The 25,106-nt window shown below is 43.1% G+C and overlaps 1 protein-coding gene across 1 annotated transcript in view; it reads right to left on the bottom strand.

Annotated features, from left to right (window-relative positions):
• Window positions 1-24,626, bottom strand: part of znf609a (zinc finger protein 609a) — a 58,346-nt gene extending 33,720 nt beyond the window's left edge. Inside the window, 1 exon segment of the mRNA XM_044192000.1 lies at window positions 23,564-24,626. The gene's annotated coding sequence lies outside the window, so the exon portion shown is untranslated.
• Between the last annotated feature and the right edge of the window lie 480 nt (window positions 24,627-25,106).

The raw sequence follows: 25,106 nt of genomic DNA, 5'->3' as shown, positions 1-25,106 counted from the left end.
ATGGCCTCTCTATATTCCTTTGCTCACCAAACACATAATTACACATTATTTGCAACCTTGCTTGAACTGCTTGGTGAGAAAGCGCTTACGAGAGTGTGAGAGCTTATTTCATCCAGATTCCTCGCGAAATTGAAAATAGCAACAATCACGCCATTACTGGTGATTGAAATGTCATTCTCGCCAAGACCTGCATCCGTCCCGTTACAAAGACCTCAAATGCTGCAGAGAAATATTTCACTGTAGCTTCAGAAATGTTTCACGGCTCCCCAAACGAGCTCCTACGCGAAGCCTTTTAACAGGCCTGCTTCAGAGCCGACACCCAGAGGAGTCTGTAGAACGCGTTGTGTTCACCCTAAGGACAAGATGCCCACACAAAAACAGAGCAATGTAGTTTATTCTATTCAGTGCAGTGAGGAAAACTGCAAAGAACGGTACACAGGTGAGACTAAACAGCCGCTTCACAAAAGACTTTATCAGCACAGACGACACGCTAACTCAGGATTGCAGAGCGCCGTGCGTTTGCATCTAAAAGCTACAAACCGCACATTTGAAGACAGTGAGGTGGAGATTCTAAGTAGAGAGAAAAGCTGGTTTGAAAGAGGAGTCAAAGAAGCCATTTTTGTGAAAAAAAGAACCCCTCTTTGAACAGAAATGGTGGTCTGAGATTCAATCTGCCCAAAGTCTATCACAGTGTATTAACCCCATGGTCAAGCCAATCACATGCTAATCAGGTACTTAACAGTGATGAGGGAGGTGCAGCCAGAAAACAACAGGCCTGATTACTGATTACTGGGCCATCATGGAAACTATTAGGTCAGTTTCAGGTGAAACTAGCTAATCAACAGATACTCAGGTAGACTCCTTCCTGAGGGCGGGGCTTATGTAACACAGAGTAGCTTAAATTTCTAGTTCCCGTCCCATTTTTTCACAACTGAGAATGACTTCCGGATGGGAGCCGAAACGTCTTGATTCTGAAAACAGCGTCCAGATGACTACAACTGAAACCTTTTCTATGTTTGATGGATTCTGGTCCGGTTGCATAAATAACTTTTCATCTTCATCTTTCTTTATGTTATCAGGTTTTAGCCTCCATCATTCGCACGCGCCTCAGTAACCCCGACGCACACAACCATCCACCAAAATTATTACTCCGCCTGAGGAAGGCACGTTTGCACCCACCACTGAGCCTGTTTCCCGTCAGCAGAAAACACATTAGCAGATCACCATGAGATTCACTTTGATCTGATTAGATCAAGGTCTGACTAGGATTTCCACTGTTGGACAAATTTTGTTTTTGTTTTTTTTAAAATATCCCAAATAGAGACAAAGATCCAATTCTGAATCCTGCTGGGATGTTCAACAAGGGGAAGAACTCCAAAAACTCAAAGTGATGCTAATGATGTGTTAAGGTTGAACAGCCTGCTGGAGAACTGTTCAGTGTCAGTGAGGGTTTGTGTTTAAAAAAAAAAAAAGAAGGTGTTTTTTAGTCAGGATTTTGCTTTACAACTGAATTACTATATTATACCTTCCATAATAACAGGTAACAGGGTCAGCGGAAAGGCATTCACACTGAAACAACCAAAATAAAAACACAGTAAGGAGCTTAAGACTGTAACGGAAAGTCAAAAGTTCATTTCAACATTTATTACCTCCTGGAATACTAAAAACAATTTAAAAAACAAATCACCTGACGTGATTTTACGCCATTTTGTGTTCATATGGCTTCATATTTTTGCTGACTCTACTTTTCAGACCAGACCCAGCAGGCCGACCTTTGACCCCGTGTGGCGTTACTTCACAGCCTAACTCCTCAGCCCGGCCAATCACACGTCAAAGCCTGCTCCGCCTGCGCTGCCTGCGCCTGAGTGGCTGAGGAGCCAGATGGTCAGACAGGAGGGGGGGCCGTGCTAATCCTGCCGCTAATAACACGACTTCAAACGCTCCAACAAAACACACAGCGACCGCAGCGACAACACGGAGCAAACACTGAAGACACACACCAAACACGCGGCAAACACGCAAAACACGAACCCAACGCCCAACAAATACACGTCAAAGACAGCAGACTAGACTGGATGACATACAGTGTGCTTTTAAAATATTGTAAGGCTGTAACTTGTAATTATTTTCATTAAAGATGAATCTCTTATCAATATATCAGTTAATAGTTTATGTAATGTACCAGAGCCCAAAGTGTCGACCAACAGTCAAAAATCCACAGATATTAAATTTACAATAATGTAAAACAGTAGGGCTGCAATTAATGATTATTTTCATTATCAATAAACCTGCTGATATAGTAAATAAGATGTCAGAAAATACGGAAAAACACCCAATTTCCTGAGCCGTAGTTGACGAATTCCAACTGCGTTTTAGCCGACAAACATTTCAAAACCAAAGAGATGTTCAGTTTGTTATCAAAGAAGAAAATCCAGCAAACAGAAAAGCTGGAACCAGAACATTTTTGGCATTTTTGCTTAAAAATGGATTAACCGATTATGAAAATTGTTGCCGATAAATATTCTGTGGACTGATTAATTGATTAATCAGCTAATTGTTTAAAACGGAGAAAAATTCACAAGGTCCAGATTTAATATCGATTCAGTTAGGGATATTTCTGTAACAATACCAACTTTGCTTGGATATGAAAGAGATTCTCAGAGAACTAATGCTGTAAATTGTACAAGGAACCCTCTAACTTATTAAAAAAATTAATGTTTACATCAAGCATTGACCCTTTAAATCACCTTTAACAGAGCTGATATTTCCACTCAGACGCCCGGTGTTTCCCCGACCATTACATTAGAAATAAATATACAGATATAAAACTGAGAAATTTTAGAAGCTGGAACTAGTAATAATAATAAAAATAATAATTTTCTGTCGCTTGACTGATGGCCAGAGTATTGAAAACTACTGAAAGTTGGCATTGAATATCTCATCAGATTTGTAATGTTTTCTTATTCTCTGATCAGAGATTTCCTTATTTATGACAAATAATTTGCCAATTTTAGACTATTTTATTTAGGCAAAGTTCTTTTATGCAGCCCTACGATCGATCCCGCGATGACTTCAGCACTAAAACTGCGTAAACAACAAGCAAAAGTTAGAAAGTTACGGGGAGAAACGCTGATCAGAGTTAATGTGCTGTATCTCTGAACGGCAGCTGTGCTGTAAGTCTACAGAGTTCCCTGCTGAGCCTCTGGTGTCGGGACTTGCACACTAATGCCGAAGATGCTTGTGTTAAAGCGACTGAGTGGATTAGTTGGTGGCATCCAGACTGCAGAGCTGTTCTCAGATCAGACTTTCTGCTCACCTGCCCTTAATGCCACACTTAATTAAAGGCGGCGGCGGCGGCGGCGGCGGCGGCGGCGGCGGCGGCGGCGGCGTGGCAGGACCTCCAGCGGCTGCCCGCTCCTCTGAGCGCCCTGCCCTGCCGTCAGCCGGAGAGGAGCCTCTTTATATGGAAATGAGCCCGAGACACTCCGGCCCCGCGGAGCCCAGCCAGGCGGGCTTCTCACCAACAGCAGGACAAACGGAAACTTGGCCTGGACGAGACCACAACTCAACACGGACGAGCCAGCAAGCCTCTTCTGACTCTGCTGGGCTATAAACTACGAGTCCCAGGCAGAGTGGATCCTCGGCCAGATGTTAACACGCCGTCAGCGCTCCTGATGATTTACGCCAGGCCGTGCTGCGCTGCAAGGCGAGGAAGACGAGGCCGGGAAAACGCCAACTTCAGCCGAACGACTGCTGCTACTCTGGCTCTGTGTGGACTGCTGGTAAACTGGCTCTGGGTAAAACTGGTTTACCATGGCGGTTTCAGTGGTGGACAAGTTTAGCGGACCATATCGTTTTAGTCATCCACCATGTGAAAAACAAAACAAAACATCAACTGGTGCCAGTAAAAATAAGCAACTTATAGAAAACAGAACAGAAATATGGATAGATTAATCACTAATGAAAATAATAATTAGTTACAGCTGCAAGTCTAACCTGATAAAGCTACAGGAAACTTGATCTACAATCGTTCCTTCTTAATCAATACAAAAGACTGTAGTTCGGCTTTTCTATAGCAGGTCTAAACGGCAGGTCAGTGGCGGCGTTGCTGTCATATGCAAATAAAATCAACAACGCCACATAAAGAACGGAAACAAGCTCAAAAACAAATGGCTCGGGGTTTTTAAGGTGACAGTGACGGTAACAAAAGAATCCAGCAGACCGTCGCTGGACTGAGTCAGGTGATCTTTAACAGCCATTTTCAGTCTGGTTCACCGCATTCAACCCGACAAATATCTGCTGTTTCTTAACCAAAATGTGCCGAACAGTGAAGGAGCGTGAACACGCTACAAATACCTGCATTACACCGATGTTATGTGATAACATGTAATAAGTGTGTGTGTGTACCGGAGGCAGAGAGGGAGATGGACACGTTACTTTAATGATGCCAAGAAGACACTTAATGTTACACGTCTGCCAAGCAGTCGTCAGAGTGAAGCGCTCCAGCTGTTGAATGAATTTAATGATAACACATTTACTATCTCTGCAGCCTGTCAGCTGCAGCTCCTGAATGAGCTCGTTTACTGAGCCACGCTGCTTCTCTGTGGAGTCCCGGCTGAAACGTGCGATACATCGGTCTGGGTGTTCAGCCTAAATACTTCTTTGGTGCCAATTAAAATGTGTCAATAGCACTGACTATTGAAAACTATTAAGCACTGAAGTTGACATCAAATGCCTGGTCAAATATGTAATCTTGTTTGATTGGTCAGTGACAGGATGCTTCCTGATTTAATTCATAAATTTGCATTACTGGTACTACTTAGGCAGCACTCTTGTACAACCGCTTGTGTTAAACAACATTTAACATTTGAGAAGTTCCACATCTGAAATGTTCTTTTGGCATTTCAGCGTGTCCAAAAAAAGGAAGACTTTTGGTACTGGTATCTTATCCGCAATGGTAACAACAATTTTTAAAATCCTACCCGACCCGAGCAATGCGTACACATATCCTTTTTCTTCTTCTTCTCATTTGGAATAAATTTATTGGAATTGTAAAAGTTTCTTCTGTAATATTTACTGCTCATCACAACACAGATGTCAGAGCTCTGTCCATATAATGAAACTGTCATTTACAGCATTATTGGACAGACAGGAACTGTCCGCATCTGGGATGAAACAACTCAGACCAGTGTTTGAACCGGGAAATGTAGATTAAATATAGACGATTAAATTAAGTAAAGAAACAGCAGGTAACACGTTTAACACCTATTTAGTTTCATGTGCTGCTTAAAGTCCTGGAAAATTAAGTAGTGAATGTACAGCTACTATCATCATCCCCCCCTGGTGCTGAAGTGAAACTCTACAGTGAGCTTACAGCGTTTCAGCCCTCTAACATGTCTGTATACTAGAGATAAATAAGCCTCATTCAACTTCGACCTGCTGACGGACGCGTCGCCGCAGGCTGAAGCCTGAGCGCTCACCGAGGCGTCCGTTTGTTTAGGAACACTGTGAGAACACGAGGCGCCTGTGAATTTATAGTTTCTGCTGTCGTCCTAGACCGGGATCAGCGTTAAGCTTGTGTTGCCCGCCCCCGAGCTAGAGAGAGAGACAGATAAAAGAGAGAGACCGGGATCAGCGTTAAGGGTTTTTTCACTGGCCCGGTTGGGCAAGTGGGTCAGAAATTTACTTGCCCGAAGTCAATTTTTACTTGCCCCCTATACAAATCGTTTTATTTATTAGCGGCTATCAAACAACAACAAAAACTAACATTAATTGTCATGTTTAAAGTTTATAAATAAAGTACATGAATCAGAACAAGGACTCAGCGCGTCATAGATGCACAGCAACAAACATTGCATATCGGAAATCCTTAACTGTGAGTGATGAATTATCTACATAAACTTTACCGGCCGCCGTTTGCTCGTGAGTAGGGATGGGCATCGTTGGATGAACGACAGCCAGACTGCGACTTCCTTGACTTGCAAAGCGATCTTTTAAATTGACAGATGTGCGTAATTCACGGCACAATTCAAACTGGATCAAAAAATTATTTGTCTCTCGCCTTATTATTTATTTTTTCCCCGAAATAAGGTCCCATGGGGGACACCAGAAGGGGAGGGGCTTGGCCTCTCTATAGAGTTCTTCAAGTCACCTGGTGAAAATTCCTGTATTTTTTCATATCACAGTATATATGGCAGGGGAAAAAATATGGCAATGTCAGCTTTTTCCAATCTCGTGCAGCCCTAAAACATACTTTCTAAATCAACTATTTCTCCATTTTTGACAGGGACCAGTTGCCAGGCAACCAGCAGAGACTCCAGCGAGATACTGGTCTCACAGGTTACTTGTTTTTACACTTTAAACAAACAACATGTAACGTGTTAATCGGTGGGCGGGGCTAGCTGTTTCTCCCTGTTTCCAGTCTTCATGCTAAGCTACGCTAACCAGCTGCTGGCTGTAGAGTTATATTTACCACACAGACATCAGAGTGCTATCAGTTTCCTCATCTAAATCTCTGCCAGAAAGCGAATAAGAAATATTTCTCAAAAATAGAAGCTCTAATCCAGCTCTCACTGCCTTCCCTCTCCCCTGTAGGTCAAAGGTCACACTTTCAGGGTCTGCTCTCTCTCAGATCACCAGCTCTGCTCCAGCAGAGGTCAAAGGTCAAAATTTAACCAATGCTGCATCACGCCCAGACCATCATGTTGGATGCTATGTTGAACTGAACATAAACCGCGGTCTGTGGTTTACTTACAGGGTGATGGAAATGTTCATTGTGTCGGTTAGGACGATGTCACCGGGCCTTCTGTTGCCGGGACCGACCGCTGACCCAGCCTCTCTGTGGCGACTTCGCTAAATTGGCTAGATTTGAATTTCTATCGCCCCCGGTCAGCCCTAAACTACTTTTAAACTTTTTGCTTGCAGATGCCGTAGTCCGCTAACCGCTTTCACTACTTCAGCAGCCTGTTAGACGCTTCCACTGCGTCTCCACCTGATGTCTGCCGGCTGTCACCTGCCGGGAGACAAACTCAGTTTCTCTTCTGTTTGAAATGTCTCGAGGCTGCCAAAGACTTCTTCGGGTTTACAGTGTGCAGAGCAGGAGGAGACAAACCAAAGTGAGAAGATAATAAACAGCTGAAGACTCTATAAATACTAAATACCACCTTTATGGTTTTATAGTCAGCAATAAATGTCTCCGTGTGGTTATCACCTGTGAGCTTAAAGTGAAAAGAAGAGGACTTAACGGTGGCTTCAAATGTAGAGATTGCAGTTTGAAGTAAAAAAAATATATATATGTTTAAGGTAAACAGTACTGGGGGAAAACATCTGGACTAGATTTATCCAGATGCAGAAGTTCAGTGTTAAAGGAATAGTTCAACATTTTGGGAAATTTGTTTATTTGCTTTCTTGTTGAAGAAACAGCTTTAGAGGTGCAGGTTGTCTTAATTTTGTTACCTTTGGACAGAGCCACGCTAGCCGTTTCCCCCAGTCTTTATGCTAAGCTAAGCTAATCGGCTGCAGCTTCACACTTAACTTACAGACACGAGAGTTGTATTAAAATAAACATATTTCCCAAAATGTCTAAAACTATTCCTTTATCACAAATCAAACAGTCGAAAGATCCGTAAAGAGGCACTTTACGCATGAAAGCATGAAAAAAAAACGTTTTCTTCAGAAATTCTCTCGCAACAACACTTTTAAAGTCAAAATAGCTTCAACAACTGCACTTACTAACACCCTGAGCTGCAACAAAGCACTACATGTTTTTGTGTACTTTGCTGTTTAAATAATTCCTCACTCGAGGGACAAACAACATGTAGCCTTGAACTAAAAGCTACACCAACACTAAGTCAAAACACGTCTAACAAACCACCAACAAACGCAGGAAATCACTGTGATGGCGGCAGGGCGAGGTGGCGACGTAACGTCAGCTCAGAGAGGTGTTTCAGCAGCAGGACCATCACTGCAGGGCAGCTCTGGGGTCGGGGGGTCTGGGGTCTGGCTCTACCCCTGTTTAACCCCTGACCCTGCTGCTGTCCAGCCAACAATACATCAGGCCGTCATGTCAACTCAAGATACTTTACGGCCTTTTTAGACAGAAACATAAACAGACAGAACAAAGGCTGAATTCTGCTCATCTGTCGAGGCGTTAGTCGTTACGCACAACATTTACAGCTAAAATAAATCAGGCAAACAACAGATATTTGATTATAATTGATTAACAGTTTTAACCATTTTGATCAGCCAGCGCTCGGGTCTGTGTACTGGCTTTCTGTGTATCAGAGAACTGATTTTAAATACTACTGGTTTGTACTGCTGGTTTAGAAAACACTGACTGGTTTAGGGCCTCAATACATTCTCTGCCATTTCTGTCTCTTTTTCAAATTTGGGACTATTCATTTATATATCGCACTGCCTTTTTAAATGTTTATTTTATTCTTTTTAAATGGTGTGTTAAATGCTTTTTTCGGTCTCATGTAAAGCACTTTGAATGTCCTCGTTGTTGAAACGTGCTATACAAGTAAACTTGCCTTTCGTTCTCTGGTTCCAGCTTCTAAAATCTGAGGACTTCCTGCTTTTCTCCGTTTTATAAACACTATAAACTGACTGTTGGTCAGACATCTGAAGAGGTCACATTGGGAAAATGTGATGGGTCATTTTCACATTTTATGGACTAAAACATTAATCAAATAATCCACAAAGATTAATTGATAGACAATTTGTAGTTGACTGTTACTGTTGTAGCATCAGCACAACAATAGATGAATCAGACAGTTATTCATTTATTATGAACCCCATCTAATCATGTTTACACCTCGGTTGGCACTGGAAATAGTTTTTGACCCTTTCGTCAACCTGCTACATCTTCCAACAACTAACAAATAATAAACACAGGCTTTACTGGTCTCGGCCTTTCACTGGGCCTTGTTGACAGAAAGGAAAATACAGAACAGCACCAGCCTTAGCCTTTAAATACCAACAGCACTTCCGGCAGTTATAGAAATGCAGAGCTTTCCCTGAAACTGTACAGCCGTCTCGAAAGGTGAAGTTTAAAAGCCTGCGAAGCCGTTCAGACAGTCAACTCCATCAAAGCAGCATCCTGTAAAACTCGCAGCCAATATAAAATATTTATTAACATTTTTTCTCTGTAAAATTCAATATGTCTGAAGCGAACGTAAGACCTTTTAAAGCTTTGAGTTTGGATAAGACCTGCAGACAGAGCTGCCTGCCAAAGTGAGTTTTCTGATTTAATCAGCATTCCCTGAAGAGGAAATGATCAGTCTGCAGAGGAGGGAGTCCGCCTCGGATCGGTCCCGTTGCCCTCTCAGCTGTGCATCGATCTGGCCTCCTTTCTGCAAAGCCTCGTTCAGACGGCTCGTTACTGTTCTTTTGTTTGCAGGTCAGTTCTTGACTGATAGTGGCCACGTTGTGAACAGACAAACAAGACAACTGGACTTCAGAAATAACTGGAATTGAGAAAACTTTTCTCACTATCTGAATGAATATTGAGAGAGCAATTTTATCAGGATATATATCAGATCATAAGTCATCAGCTGTTAGACAGGCGCATTGAATCTTGAAACTATGAGCACTATCATCCATTTGCAGGAAATCGTAGAAAAGGTTTAGGTCGTAGTCGTCTGGACGCTGTTTTCAGAATCAAGACGTTTCGGCTCCCATCCGGAAGTCTTTCTCAATTGTGAAAAAATGGGACGGGAACTAGAAATTTAAGCTACTCTGTGTTACATAAGCCCCGCCCTCAGGGAGGAGTCTACCTGAGTATCTGTTAATTAGCTAGTTTCACCTGAAACTGACCTAATAGTTTCCATTATGGCCCAGTAATCAGTAATCAGGCCTGTTGTTTTCTGGCTGCACCTCCCTCATCACTGTTAAGTACCTGATTAGCATGTGATTGGCGTGACCAAGGTGTTAAAACACTGTGGTAGACTTTGGGCAGACTGAATCTCAGACCACCATTTCTGTTCAAAGAGGGGTTTTCTTTTTTCACAAAAATGGCTTCTTTGACTCCCCTACGATAGAAGACTCCTGGACGAATGAGGGACTACACCGTCTCATTTGCAGGAAATGAAAGAAAATATGAGCCACACGGCGAGTGCAAAGTGTTCATTTTGAATGTATGACTGTGCAAAAGGAAAGCAGCACAGAGCGAATTCTATTCATAATTCATAAAAACCGATGTCAGGTTGGAAACGCAGCACAATTTTGCGTGTGTTGAACAGCAGCAGAGATCCAGGGCCTCTGTGATCAAACTGCTGATCAGTCAGAGCTTTCAGGGAAAACTCCACCAGACTGCAGCTCTGCTTTCTACACCGTAATTGCTGTGATGTGCTGAATCAGCAGAGTTGCAGTAATCAGTATTTTGGTCCTTTTCAATGGCCGTTACATGTAACATTAGGGTTAACTGTTGTTATCGTCAAAAGTATCACAAAAACAAGGGAAAGATCTGTGGTGAGCAGTTCAAGCAGCAGGAATCAGCTCCTTCAGAATTAAAAAATCCTTTGCAGTAGTCATTTGTTGCTTATAGTACTCTGCTCAGGCTTTAGCTAATTGAAGGCCCCGATACGCTCCAAAATGGATGCAGTTCTGTTTACTGTACTGGCTGTCTGCGCACACAGACGTCACACGTGTGCAGTCGGTGCATGTGATCCCAACGGTCATGAATTTTAGGCTTTACGCCCACGGCAGATGAGACAGTTTTACATCACAGACCCTCACGTGCCACTGTGGCGGCGCAGACGTGTAAAGCATCACCCAGGAAGGCCGGTCCGAGCAACTGATCCGGTTTATAATACGCTGAGACGGGATTTTACAACTCTGGAAAGTTATAACGGCGTTAATTATTTCATCTAAAGCGTAGAAATGCAGTCTCTACGTTACAAAGTAATCTACCTGGATTGTGTGTTTGCCAGGTGGCTTTACGCTGCGGCAAAAGTCGAGCCAGGTCCGACCTTTTTGCCGGACGACCCTGAGGTGTTTCGCCGGAGCCCTGTGCGTCTTCGACTGGGTGGCCCCATTCAAATTAACGAGAGGGCTGCATCTTTTCACACGAGGCTAAAGTCGGTCTGAACACGGCCTAAGGCAGGCTACCACAACTATGCTGTTCCACGCTGAAGATCACACTCAGTCATGTGAAAGTATATTCTGCTGTGTAGAAGAGCACCCAGTACATCAGCGCCTGCTTTTCACCAACATCATTAAACTACAAATTACAGCAGCAGACGCTTTGCCTGGACAAAGCTGCACTTTGTGACCAGTTTCTCAACCCAGTAGGTTTGTTTGTACTTCTTACTCGTGAATAATAAAAGAATACAATACACATAGGATGTTGTGTCTTCCCACTGAACTATCTTTGTAAATAATTTATTCGCAGATGCAACCGAAGTACAGCAGCTCAACGAGGACCACAGGGTCACGCTCCGTCAGTAAACACACGGGTAAATCCCAGCTGACGTTTGATTTTACTCATGGTCAGTCAGATGATTTTTAAATAGAAGCACACTGAAAGCAGGCTCAAACAGAAGCTAATAAGGAAGAAACCACCAGCTGCACTGACGCGTCTGCCTTCGCACATTTTCACTTTTTTTTTTTTTTTTTTTTTTTAAACCATATTCAGCGCTGCAGCTTTCAGGCAAAAAGAACCAAAAGGCATTAATCCCAAACTCCTGCATCAGTCTGTAAAGAGCAGCAGTACGCAGCTGTCAGCACACTGAGGCCGACCATCCTGCTGTCAGCAAATCACAATCAACCGGGACACAGCGAAGGCCTTCTTCAGTCACTGCTCCACTTCTGTTTACTAATGAGACCAGCAGGGCGAAGGAAGTGAAAGCTAAACCACTACATCTGAGCCTCCGAAACAGGTCTCTCGCTCTCGACATAAAAGGGGGACGTCCTCCATTTTGTGGATACGTTTTTTGTTTTTGTTTTTTACAAGAAAAAAAGAAAACCTTCACCTGCAAGCTTTGTCATGCAGCCGTCACTGCCAGCGGAGGAAAACACCCGCATCCAGTTTCAGCACATAAAGAGGAATATGTGATAAGAACATACCAAGTAATATAAAAATCAGACTTAAACTAAATTTTTTACATTAACTGGAAACATTTTAATTATTAATATAATATAAATTTATAATTTGTCACGAGTCTTGTACTTTTCTTTCTTTAGACCCGATACACACCATTGCTGTTCAGGTATAAAAATAAATGCGATTTTATATCTCAGGCCGAGCAGTTTCACATGCTTACCATGTCCTAAACCTCTTCGCACAGAAGCAACTCTGACGCCTTGAAATGTGAATCCTAGACAGGCATAAAAACATCAACCCACAAACTCCACCAGCAACACAACGACATCTCTGATAGAAAAGGCCTGGAGCTTTCGCCTGCTGCCTGAAAAAGAAACCAAACCATGAAACTGTTCTCTGTCTCAAGTCTCTGCTGTGTAGTCTCGTCCTCCCAGTCTGGATCTACCGGTGACCTGCTCAGGCAAACAGCTGCGGGGTCCGAAACACCTCATTTAAATGCTATCGCGGTTGTCTGTGTGTCAGATGAGTTTCAGCAGTGTCACGCCCTTGAAATCTGTGAAAATACGCCTGTAGGTTTTAAAAATGAACGGGTACATTGCTGCAATTCTTAATATCTTTGTGTTTTTATCAATCCATTATTAGTGATGGATATATTCAAATATGTAGGTATTAACGATACAGTGTAGCCTGATGACTAACTCATTATTGCAATAATTCATCAAGATTTATGCTTAACATTACTTATAACAACTAAACAATACAAATGAATTGTGAAAGATTTTACACAGTATCAAAGACCAGAACCTGAGGGTTGGTACTACTGATGGGTGAACAAAGTTAAAGCCTGGTGGCATATATTATATCAGCCATAATGTAACATGTGCAAACGCTGCCTCTTTAGTGGAGCAGTTTATACTCCAACCAAGCTGAATTATATAAGCCTGGATGGTGATACACAGCTAATATGAAAGCCTCCTCCATTTTGGACTCTCTGGCTCCCCGTTTCCTCAAAGGTCAGCTCTGTCAGGATGGTTTGCTATTGGTCAACAGTGCAAATTCCTTGTGTCAAAGTTGAACTCTACACAAAAGCTCAACAAGGATTTCTTTCACTTCCGCGAGTAAACCCACTAATCAGGTTCTTCCATCAAACTGAATTGATTTCTGGCCAAAATGTTGTTGCTATAAATGCTGGAGTGAACAGGCCCAAAGACTTTCCCAGATTTGAGACCAGGACCTTGATGCTTGTAATCTCACTTTTTTTCCTAAACATTTCCTGTCACTCTCTACGGTCAACAACGCGACGACAAACTCCGTACGGTCAACAACAACGCGACGACAAACTCCGTACGGTCAACAACGCGACGACAAACTCCGTACGGTCAACAACACGACGACAAACTCCGTACGGTCAACAACAACACGACAACAAACTCCGTACGGTCAACAACAACGCGACAACAAACTCCGTACGGTCAACAACAACGCGACAAAAAACTCCGTACGGTCAACAACAACGCGACAAAAAACTCCGTACGGTCAACAACAACGCGACAAAAAACTCCGTACGGTCAACAACAACGCGACAACAAACTCCGTACGGTCAACAACAACGCGACAACAAACTCTGTACGGTCAACAACACGACAACAAACTCTGTACGGTCAACAACACGACAACAAACTCTGTACGGTCAACAACAAACTCTGTACGGTCAACAACAAACTCTGTACGGTCAACAACAACACGACAACAAACTCCGTACGGTCAACAACAAACTCTGTACGGTCAACAACAACGCGACAACAAACTCCGAACGGTCAACAACACGACAACAAACTCCGTACGGTCAACAACAAACTCTGTACGGTCAACAACAACGCGACAACAAACTCCGTACGGTCAACAAGACGACAACAAACTCCGTACGGTCAACAACGCAACGAAGGCAAAATGGCAACAAAAAGGTGTCTAAAGTGAAATGACATTCAAACAGTTAAGGTTTTATGCCAAGGCCGGCAATCTGGTCACCTCTGACTGAGGGGGCTGCTTGTATCAGCAGCCTGTTCAGCCTGCATCCATGTGGACTCTCTCTACTGGACATTACTAAACACCCTCCGTCCGACTGATTATCCCCCGGGTGTGCAGCTCTGTCAGCTGCTCTGCCGTCAGCACACTGCAGAGCTTTGACAGCATACGTACGAGTTCTGCTACGAAATGAAAGTGACAAACGAGGAGCCACTCCACATGCTAAAATCTACATACTGATGAGGAACATTACTACTGACACTCCTTAACGGTTTAAGATATGAGTTTAAACTCCAGCTATTCGTGTTAAAAAGGAAAGACGTGTGTTGAGATAGAGACGAGTCATCCCAACCTGCTTTATCAGTTTTAAGCGATCCCACATGTGTCAGCTTTTTGTTTCTATCCTCGACCTTCACCACACACGTGGCACATGACGAAACGTGTCCAGCTGTGATCTGTGATCAATGGCATCACTTCCTGATTAAGGATGTTATTTGCAATGAACTGATTGAAATTTAGATATGTACGTGTTATTTTTGTGATTTACTATCAAAATATTTGCGATTAATCAATAATGAGCAATGTTGAAATACCAGCAAGACATTTCCGATGAGCAGGGTGCATAGATGTTTCATCAACTTATATTTCAGACTATAAAAGACCTTTTAATGCCAAGTGGAACTGAAAACAGAGAGACAGACAAATAGAAAACAAATAGAGCACCGCTTGATTGGCCAGATATAGCCAAACCTGTGCCGGCCAAATTTACACAGCAGCACAGACAGTAACCGACTGCTGTCACAGCCACACACACACACAAGCTAAAACAGGCTGGACTTTCTTCACCGTGAGTGAAGAAGAAACAAAGTTCGCAATTTGTAATACCTGTAAGGCCAAAATAAACCATGGAGGAACAACCACGAAACACATTCAGGACAACAAACTTAAATCAGACACTTAAAAACACCATCACGCTGCTGAACATGCCCAATTTTAAGAAGCTAGCAAAGGCAATGCGGCTAAAACGAAAGCTAGCGAGAGTGCAGAGCCAGCCACAAGCCAGCAGCCGCTGCCATCTTTCATTGGTATCAACAATGAAAAGGCCAGCGCACTGCTCGCTGGGTGGAAGAAGAAGAAGAAGAAGAAGAAGTCCTTCTACACGGTCAAGAACTGCCAGGGTCCCACACTGCTGCCAATCTAACAGCCATAGGTAGGCTATGTGTTTGCCTGGCTACATCTGAAACAATAATTTGACCCATCCTTCTCGTCTTTGTCCGATTATGCGAAAGGTACAAGAATCGCTACTCTTCAGCAGACGTTAAGGATCAAGTGGAAACAGGTGCTTGGAGGGGGAGACCAGACACACACCTGAGGAACCTGTTACAGAAGCATCGACAGTACCTGGGGACCTGCCGCAGAAGCACCTGCATCCAAAAAGACACGTAGTCTACTGTTTTCAGTACATGGCGAAATACTGAAGGAGAATTCTGGAGCGACTGCTGGCCAGCCCTTCGTCTGCGCAGGTACAGAGTCACCTGTCCGAGCTGCCCATCAGCAGAAGCGAAAAAGCACCGACCTACTGGAGGATCAATAAAGATGGTTTCCCTGCACTGGCTCCGCTTGCCCGAGCATACCTCTCTGCCGACAGCGAGCGCTCGTTTAGCTTGGATGGGCCGACCATCTGGTGACGAGGCAGAGACGCTTCTGTTTGTGAAGAAAAACTTGCCTTTAATGTTCAGGTGATTGCATTAGGCCTACATATGTTGACAACAGCCTTCTGTTTCTATGTTGCACCTGTTTTCATTTGGAAAAAGTACAAATACTGCACTTCACTACATTTTTAGTAGTTTGTAAGTTGACAACAACTACGCTCGTTACTGTACGTAAGTGCAATAAAACTTCAGCGAGTAAAAACTTTATCAATACACCTGTTGAACAATCATAAACGTCAGGTAGAAAGCGATATTTTAATCTGCTCTGTCTGCAGTCTCATGTTTCACACAAGCACAGCGAGCTAGCTCAGCTAATAGGGAATTGTTACAAACACGCTAAAACTAAGCTGTCTGTGTGTAATGTTAGGAATGAAAAAGAACCTAACGATAGCCATTCCTACTGAAGAGAAAATGGCGGCGGGTAAAGACAAAGTTTATTTAGATAATTTATCACTCACTTACAGTTAAGGAGTCCATCTCTAGGGAGATGGGGGTGGGGGTCATACCATTTTCAATATGCAAGAACGTTTGTTGCTTTGTATCTATGACACACTGTGTCCTGGTTCTGATTCATTTACTTTATTTATAAAGAATAAACATGACAATGTACTTTAATTTTGGTTGTTATTTGTTAACTGCTAATAAATAAAACTATTTGTATAGGAGGCAAGTAAAAATTTAATTCGGGCAAGTAGATTTCTGACCCACTTGCCCAACCGGGCCTGTGGAAAAAACCCTTAACGTTGAACCCAGCTGCCTCTCTCTCTCTGGCTCCGAGGCAGAGTTCAGTCTGCGGCCGGGGGGATGCAACAGCTAAACTCCAGTTAACACCCTGAGATCTGCACCGCCCTGGCCTTTATCTCCTTCTCCCTCTCTCACATGTCGCTTAGAGAACACGTCTGTTTCTAAGTGAAACGTAAATTATCAAAGTGTCTGTAGGCGGTGGCCAAAAACCACATTTCATACAACCCTGTGTTTTCTGTTTAACTGCTTTATCTCCATCTGGTTGTTTAACTGCTGGTGAAACGGAGGCCTCAACGCAGCAGGACCAAAACAGAAGCATGTTCAAATATAGTGCAAGATACAAAGAGGTGCAAACTTCCTACAGCTTGTTTGCTTGTTATGCTTGCCTTCTGAGACCAATGCTTGGACATCTTTTCGGGTAAGATCACAGAAAAATAGAGATGCCTCAAGCCGATCTTAAGGATCAGGTGATCCGGACATGTTTTAATGGATCGGTATCGGCTAAAATGAACCCCATCAAATGTAAAGTGAGGGTGATGGTGCGGAGAAAACGTACAGAAATGTAGTCAGGTAGACTTTATGTCAGCGTTAAGTCACCAGTTATTGTTTAGCAGAGGTGGTAATCAATTACCATAATGGCTAATTTAATTGCTGCACAGTAAATATATAATGTGACCGATCAAACGCTGCCCTCACTTTAGCAGAGTCAGCCAGATCCTGACATATCTTGTATTGGGATCGTTACAAGAAGGTTGCCTAAACATAAAACACTCTTAATATATATAATGGCTTCTGTTGTGTGAAAGAGTGCCACTGTGTTTTAGTTCATTCAAGTGTATCTTTTGATTTAGTTAGAGGCGATCCTTATTTCAGTCGAAGCAGCCTGCCTCTGCTGCGACACAGCGCAGGAAAACCTGCATTAGTTCCCGTGGCGGCGACCGCGCTCAGAGCAGACCGGTGCTGGCGAAAGGTTAGCAGTGGAGTTGTCTAGTGGCAGTAAATGTACAATGTAGATTACAGTTTGCCCGTGAATAAACGCTGCAGCTCGTCAATACCCAAGATGTTCCCGCGTCTTGCTTCCCAGCTGCTGGGTAAAAGTGAAGGGGGTTAGCCCCGAGGTTAGCATCACCTTCAGCCCTTCCCTGTGCTTCCTGACGGTCTGAAAGCTGCAGCAGGAACGGTTAACACCATGCTTAAGTTATCTCATTAAGCAGATCACGAGATTATTAATATATTTTAAATACTAGTCATAGTGATAAACTACTCTTATTAGCTTCGTACTTTATTGCTTTTAACTCACGATGTTACGATGGTAGAGGGCTTAGTGGTCAGTGGCAGTCAGGCCCAACCCTACCCCCGGTGTCCTCATACTGCTGCAGGGCTGAGCTGGATTCATAGCTTGTTATGCCGCCGCAAATCTCTATCACTGCGGCTAATGCTAAGATAACTAGCGGAGGCCAATTAGTATGACTGACTGCTGCTGTAGCTGCGATTAGACTATGGACATGGCTATAGATATCGACTACTGTTGCTTTATATAGTAGCTATTGCTGTTATGATTCGCAAGACTGCGACACGTTTTTAATGTGTAACACTTAACTACATGCCAGTGTGAACTGACGGGCTTTAACTGGCTGAGCGTTGTGGTGGAGCCACTCCTGAACTCCTCTGGTGTATTGGCTACGCATCTGACACATTTTATTATCTGGATTTACAACACCACGTGGCCAATGTTACTATCTTATGTGCTGTAAGAGTAGCCAGCCAGTCACAATCACGATCACAGCATTGTTTTTTATTCTTACCCTGATATTCAGACTGAATTGCCATTTTTGTAAATTCATCATTCAGGCTGTAATTGTGTTCATATTCACCACTTTCGGTTTGGGAGAGGGGGATATTTTGTCCTAACCCATCAGTAGTAGTTGACATGTCCGTCCCCTCGACATCACGTTTAGTTGACGTGGAGGCTGCAGCTAGTGGCTAGCTTAATTTCTTTCTGACAAATGAAGAAATATGGCGATTTAAGGGTTGTTACTTCTGCAGGTTTTCCTGTGCAGCCGATGCCATTTTCTGCCTCTGGCACAGGAAAACAGCCGTCAAAAACCTGACACGTGGCAACCATTTAGAGATCTGGGACCAATCTTTCTTAACGTAGCTAATCATGATACAGAGTTTTGCCATGTAAGTTACCAATACAAAGCATCTACTAAGTCAGACTTCTAAATATTACTAAGAATTCAGCTGAAAATGACCAGTTCCAGTTTGTCTTCCGCTTACGATTCAGTGCAATGTAGTATAAATGATTTAATGTGTGATTTTTCTTTACTGGAAGAGATATGGATCCAAGGTCTTCTGGTTATTCTGATGTTTATCTATCACCACTCTAATCCCTCCTGACTGGACGTCAGTCGGCTGCTCTGATTCTCTGGAGGAGGCGGCAGAGCTGCTGATGTTTGCAGCAGTTCATCAGCTCAGGTAACTCCGCTGAGCTCCCTGAGTCATTCAGCGCTGCAGCCGTCACTGAAGGACCTCCGGGGCTGTTTGTGGCAGAGCGCTGGGCAGGCGGGTTGGGGTGATGGCAGGTCATGTAGCTCTCAGCAGCGCTTTCTTCCTGTCTGACTGGCCTCCCAGGAGGAGCAGACAGATCCGCTCATTTCAGCTTCCTGTCGGTGTCCTCCTCCAGGGCAGGCTGGCTCAGCGGTCCTGTTAACCCGACCGTCACACAACACTACAGACGTCTGCACAGTACTGCAGATAATAATAGTGTGGAATTCTGTGTGTCCACAGCTACTAATGTACACTTCACTGATACTAAATTGCTTATGGAGGAGCTTGTTCATTTGTGTGTGTGTGATAATGGTGATGTGCTTGCACAGTGCTAAGAAGTGGCTTGACGTCTATCACCCACACAGTAAGATTAAGGAAGTGAGATTGACATGATTGCACCGGCTGTTTAAAGTGGAACTATGTTAAAGAGTAAAACATGTGGTAAAAAGTAAGTAAGTTGTTTTATTTGGGCTACCGGTCCGAACACATTACCTCCCCATCTACAAACTTTTTGTACTCTTTTGAAAAATGTGCACGGAAATAACATTCAAAGTGCCCAATATCTGAAAAGTCTGCTAGAATGGCTCGTTTGTGCATGGCGTAACTCCTGATGTGATACTCTCCTACATCAATGATAGTGACGTGTCGGTCGCGAACGAGTCAACTCTATGAGCCCTTAAGTGAACAATGGGAGCCGGCTCTGGGGCAACACCCCCCCCTTTTGTTTCATATTATATTATACAAATTAAACTGAAATATATACAATACATGTCTCTATAGAGTTGCACAATTATTTATTAGCCATAGCCTACTATTTCATCAGTAGGGTGTTATTCTTGTTATACAACTAGGATAGCTATACTTTACATTTCTTACTTTTTAACCATCAGTATGATGAAGAATCTTGCATGCTTATGTCGTGCAACAAATAAGTAATTACGTGGTATGTAACTGAGGCAGTGACCAGCAGAAGTGGTACTTAATGAAGAGCCGTTTGGGAGCCATAAGAACCGGCTCCCTTCAAAGAGCCGTAATTCCCATCGCTAATTAATAATCACAACACGTGTGATTTTAGTATGCATGATATATCACAATCATCTACATCCTAGATGTACCTGAAGCAGGGAATGAAATTAGCACCTGCCAAATACATGGCTGTGGCAGGTAAAAATGTCAGGTCACCTGCCACCATGGCAGATTAGGTTTTTCCTTATATTAATAAATATTGTTTTCGTTAAGAATAGTGAGGGATTAAGGTTACATGATATATTCCATATTTCTTCTGTCAGGTACCACTGACTCGTGTTTACAATTCTAAAGCGGTCTACATAGATTTCAGAAGTGGCAGACAAAAAACCTGAGTGGCCGGTAGAAATATTAAGGTAACCTTAATATGGCAGGTGAGGAAAAAACTTCATTTCAGGCATTCAATACATTTTTTCCCCACACAAAGCAGAACTCAAACCTGCGTTGTCTGTATTCACTGCATTGCGATGAGCTTCATAGAAAACTGAGATAAAACACTTTGCACCAAAGTACAATTTTTTCAATGTCAACCAACCAGAAACTGGCAAAAAGCTGAAATGAGTTCAGAGATCAAATATCAGCAGGAGAGGAAGGAAACACCTCTGCTTCAGTGGTGCAACATAATGCATTACAATACTTGTGCCAGAGTGCCATTATAATATCACAAGAGACTGAACCACAATATATCTTAATATTCTTTCCCCCCCATTCAGTCTGCACTGAATGTCAGATCGTGGACATCATGTCATGGAGAATTAAAAAATAAATGAACAGACACTAGACAGTTAGCTCTGTAATGAAACAACATGAAATCAAGTTCTGCTTTAAATCCGTGGTTGGTGTATCACTCCTTCAATGGCTTTTACTTGATCCCAACAAAAGTGTCTTCGATTGCTGGAGCCGGACCTTACGACAGACTGAGGGATGACAGGATATGTCTGTGGAGGACATGCGCGATCTTATCCAAAATTCAACAGTAATGTGAACCAGCATCTTAAGTGACCCAACTTTTCAGAGATTAACTTTTACAGCCGTAACATGATCAGCGTACAAGGATGAACGTCTAAAGCAACAGGAATCTGAATATTCGCCTGATTTATATTCTTATATTCTCACGGTCATTGTGACTTCACAGTCAGAGTCCAAACAGATTCCCAAAAGAAAACCATTTGATAAAGTCTGGTGTAGCTGGATAACACGTATGTTTGCTCACTGAGTCAAATTTTTTGTGCATAAACCCCCACGGTACGGCCTCTGATTGGCTTAAAACGGTCACATGAAAAACCTCAGACGAGCCGTTTTCCTCTTTTGCGGTTCACCGCTTTTGTTTACATTTTTCAGTACTCGGTGCAGGACAAACAGCTTTATAATACTCCATCTGCTTTCATCGTCTGCAACCAGCACCGCTGTTATTCTCCAAGTTTTGGTCACTACTCGTTATGTTTCCTCTCGGTGACACTGCTTCTACACGCGTTCCCACAACTGCCACTGACACACAGTAGAGTACATATGAATGGAAAAAAAAAAGACCTATGGCACTATGCTTGAGTGCATCACACTTCCGAGTTCAAGTTCATCAGAACGCACAAACTACCTCGACTCTCCCACAAATTCACTGGTGCACAATACTGAAAGGAGACAGCAACAAATAATTTAATAACTATCATTCTGGATAAGCAGATTGAGTCATATGGTTCAACAGAGCAAGTCAAACGACCGTCAGACACTTGCAGACTGCAGTTCCCACAAGATTAACTGAAATCCTGTATGTGTCAATAGATTTAGTAGAAAGACGATCACGCATTGCCAGTTGTGTTCATTTCCAGATATAATCCCTAATGTTGCTTCAGAGTTAAATAAGTGTCATGTTAACAGAATTAAAACAATGCAGCACTAAAAGGTGGATAAAAAAAATGGAGCTTACTTTAGGTTGAATGACCATCACACACCTTGAGTAACTTTAAAAAAGGCATTTAACCTAAACGTCTGTAACTGAGAAGTATTTTTCTTCCTAGTAGTTTAGCCTAATAACTAATGTTACAGGCCTTCACTCACTAGCTTATGTTATGCAATCACGCTAAACAAAAATGGTATCTAAGCCTACAGGTCACATTACTAGTAGCATGTCTCACTGACAGCAACAGAAACTCTTAACTTTTGCATGAATTGTGCTGCACGTTACAAGTAAAGTCGAACCTAGTATCCCAGCTCAGAGGACATTTATATCATGTAGTTAGCATTTACGTTAGCCATGCTACTGATCTTTGGACTGTTGGCTGTTTAGGTCGCGGGGACAATAAACAAAAGCAATGCTTAAAATGCTAATCGTGTGTGTGTGTGTGTGTGTGTGTGTGTGTGTGTGGGGGGTATGATAGCTAACTGCATACGTAAAGAAACGGAAAACTGTTGCTAACACAGCAGTCCCACGGAGCTAGATGAGCTAGCTACCGTTAGCTGAATTAATCGGAGGGCTAGCTAGCGGTGGCTGAGTCGTCGGCCCTGGATCCCACTGCCCTTTAGCTCAAAGCTAACACGCACACCAATAACGTCTTACAGCGGCTTTAGCTGAATATTATTAGCTTCAAAGACACACAGTGACGTTTACTTAAAAGCCCAGCATCGAATATTATGAAGGTATTTGGCACAACTTATGCAGCTAGTCCGAGGCCCACCGTGGCCCGCTTACGAGGCTAACGAGATCCATTATCGGACGCGGTGCTCCTTTTGCTCTAATGGTGACATTTCAGTGTTCTTCGGCGCAGCTTTGCAGTAAACAAACCATTTCACAAAAACTACTACATCGTTTAAAAGTGGCATTATAGACGTCGAACCAGGTCTACACGCCGCCCCCCCCCCAACGTTAGCTCGTCTCTGTAACTGTTGACCTGACGTCCTATTTGTTGTGTGATGGACAATTACCGATGCGGCGCGTTCAGCCTCCCTGTCAAACATATAGATCCATTATCGGACAACATACATTCCCTCCCCCCGCGACCATTTATGTTGTTTTTACACATTTTACCATTGATTTCACAACCGCTATCACACCAGACAACAGGAGGAGTTAAATTTCTGATCAGGACTTTCTATAAACGCCACAATAGCTTAAAACACGCTCAGCGTCCCGGTGCTGGTTTAAACGGACGGTTTAACGGATATCAAACGGACATTGTAAGCGTAACGTTAGCCGTTAAACGCGCGACTAACCGTTACACGAACGTGAATGCGCGAGAGCGAAAGGTGGTGGATCAAATTCACTCAGGTAAGAAGACGACAAGCGGGTCAGACGGGGACGTGTCCGATGATGGACGCACGCACCGTAGTTCCCCGGTCTCTCCAGACAAAGACAGCAGCTAGCCTGCTGAGCTAACCCCCGGGATAGCTAGCAGGCTATCCCGCGTTTCAAAAAAAAAAAGTGGATCCAAATCCCACCGAGAGAGCCAAGTCCAGCGTGTCCACTTACCCCGTTTGAAATCCCTATCCGACCAGTGTTCATGTGCACTCCATAGGTGCCGATAATCCCAGTAAAAACAGTTAAGACAAGCTCCCAAACTGGCGGATTGAACGGGCAAGACCAGTCAACGTGCTCCCAGTTCACTGGACCGCAGCCATCACACGGTCACATCCCGGAGAGAACTGGAAAACAGCGGGAAACACCGACATTTTGGGGTCAGTTCTCGGGCCCGGATGGACATACGACTGATCCCGGGTATTCCATGAGTGGATGCGATATTCCCAGAGTTTCCAGATCAACGTTATCCCCGTTAACAGACACACAAACAGCAGCAGACAGACGAACAGCGCTGTGTGGCTAAATGGCTGTTAGATACAATGCAACCAAACCCCGGATCACTGGATCGTGGAGTCACTGGACCTGGACTGAGTTCGCCGGATTTGAGTCACTGACTGGACCTGGATTCAGAGGACTCACGTGGACTTTGGACTGGATTCACACACTGGACTGACCAACTACTGTAAATACAATATATGGGGAGGGAAATGTACTATTTTCTCCAGCCAGATTTCTGTGACCGGTTTAGGAATTTCAGCCATTTTGCCACTTTAATTTAATTGTGACTGACTTGGTCACAAATATCAGAATCAGAATCAGAAATACTTTATTGATCCCCGAAGGGAAACTCTTTGTTACAGCAGCTCGCCTTTACGTCAGTGCACACAGGAGAAAGCACTAGCAAACAATATAATACACTATAATACAGGTCATAATAAATAAATGAAGTACCAGGTGGGTTTACCGGTGGATGATGATAATACAGTATAATAATACAATGTAATAAGTAGTGGTGCATGTACTGTTAAGTGTAGCTTATTGAGATTATTATGAGACGGTGGATATTGCACAGCAGTAATGGAGGTCTGAATAATATAAATATCAATAAATAGGAAAAAAACTAAATATGTTTGCTCACCAAAAATTATGACCCCATAATATTCAAATTATATTTTGACAGCTGTTAAAGACCCGACACATTCAGACAAGGTCACATATTTTGATTGAAAAAAAAAAAAATACGTAAAGATTAAAATTTTCTCTTGTTTGGCAACTTTATTTTGGCAAAATGTAGTGGTTTGATAAGGGCAGCACGGTACTTCATATTATCACTTCCACTGAAAGTGCGAAACCTCTCTCAGTGTTCATATGGAAACCCGACTATTGTTATGAGACAGGCTTTAAACGCTTTAACGCTTGTTAAAAAAAAGGAGACGTTCACTGCCCTGCCTGACAGAATTTAAATGAAAATGAGTGACAGTCGAAGGTTTTGACTTTCAGTTTCTTCATGTTTGCAGGTACTTTACATTAAAGAGCTCCTGTGCGTTGCGAGCCAGCGGATCAGACAGATCCCCTCCTCTGAGGGGGAACACATCTGTTTCAACAGAGGCGTGCAGCGGGGCTGCAGGTGGGGTGAGGAAGTCCTGGTTTTTGTCACAGAGCACGAGATGAAAAAAGCTGAATATAGTTTGAACAGTTTATAGTTTTTACTTCT

This window comes from Siniperca chuatsi, linkage group LG4 (assembly GCF_020085105.1).
Source record: "Siniperca chuatsi isolate FFG_IHB_CAS linkage group LG4, ASM2008510v1, whole genome shotgun sequence".
Lineage (NCBI taxonomy): Eukaryota > Metazoa > Chordata > Actinopteri > Centrarchiformes > Sinipercidae > Siniperca > Siniperca chuatsi.
This window is presented reverse-complemented; position numbering and strand designations above follow the sequence as displayed.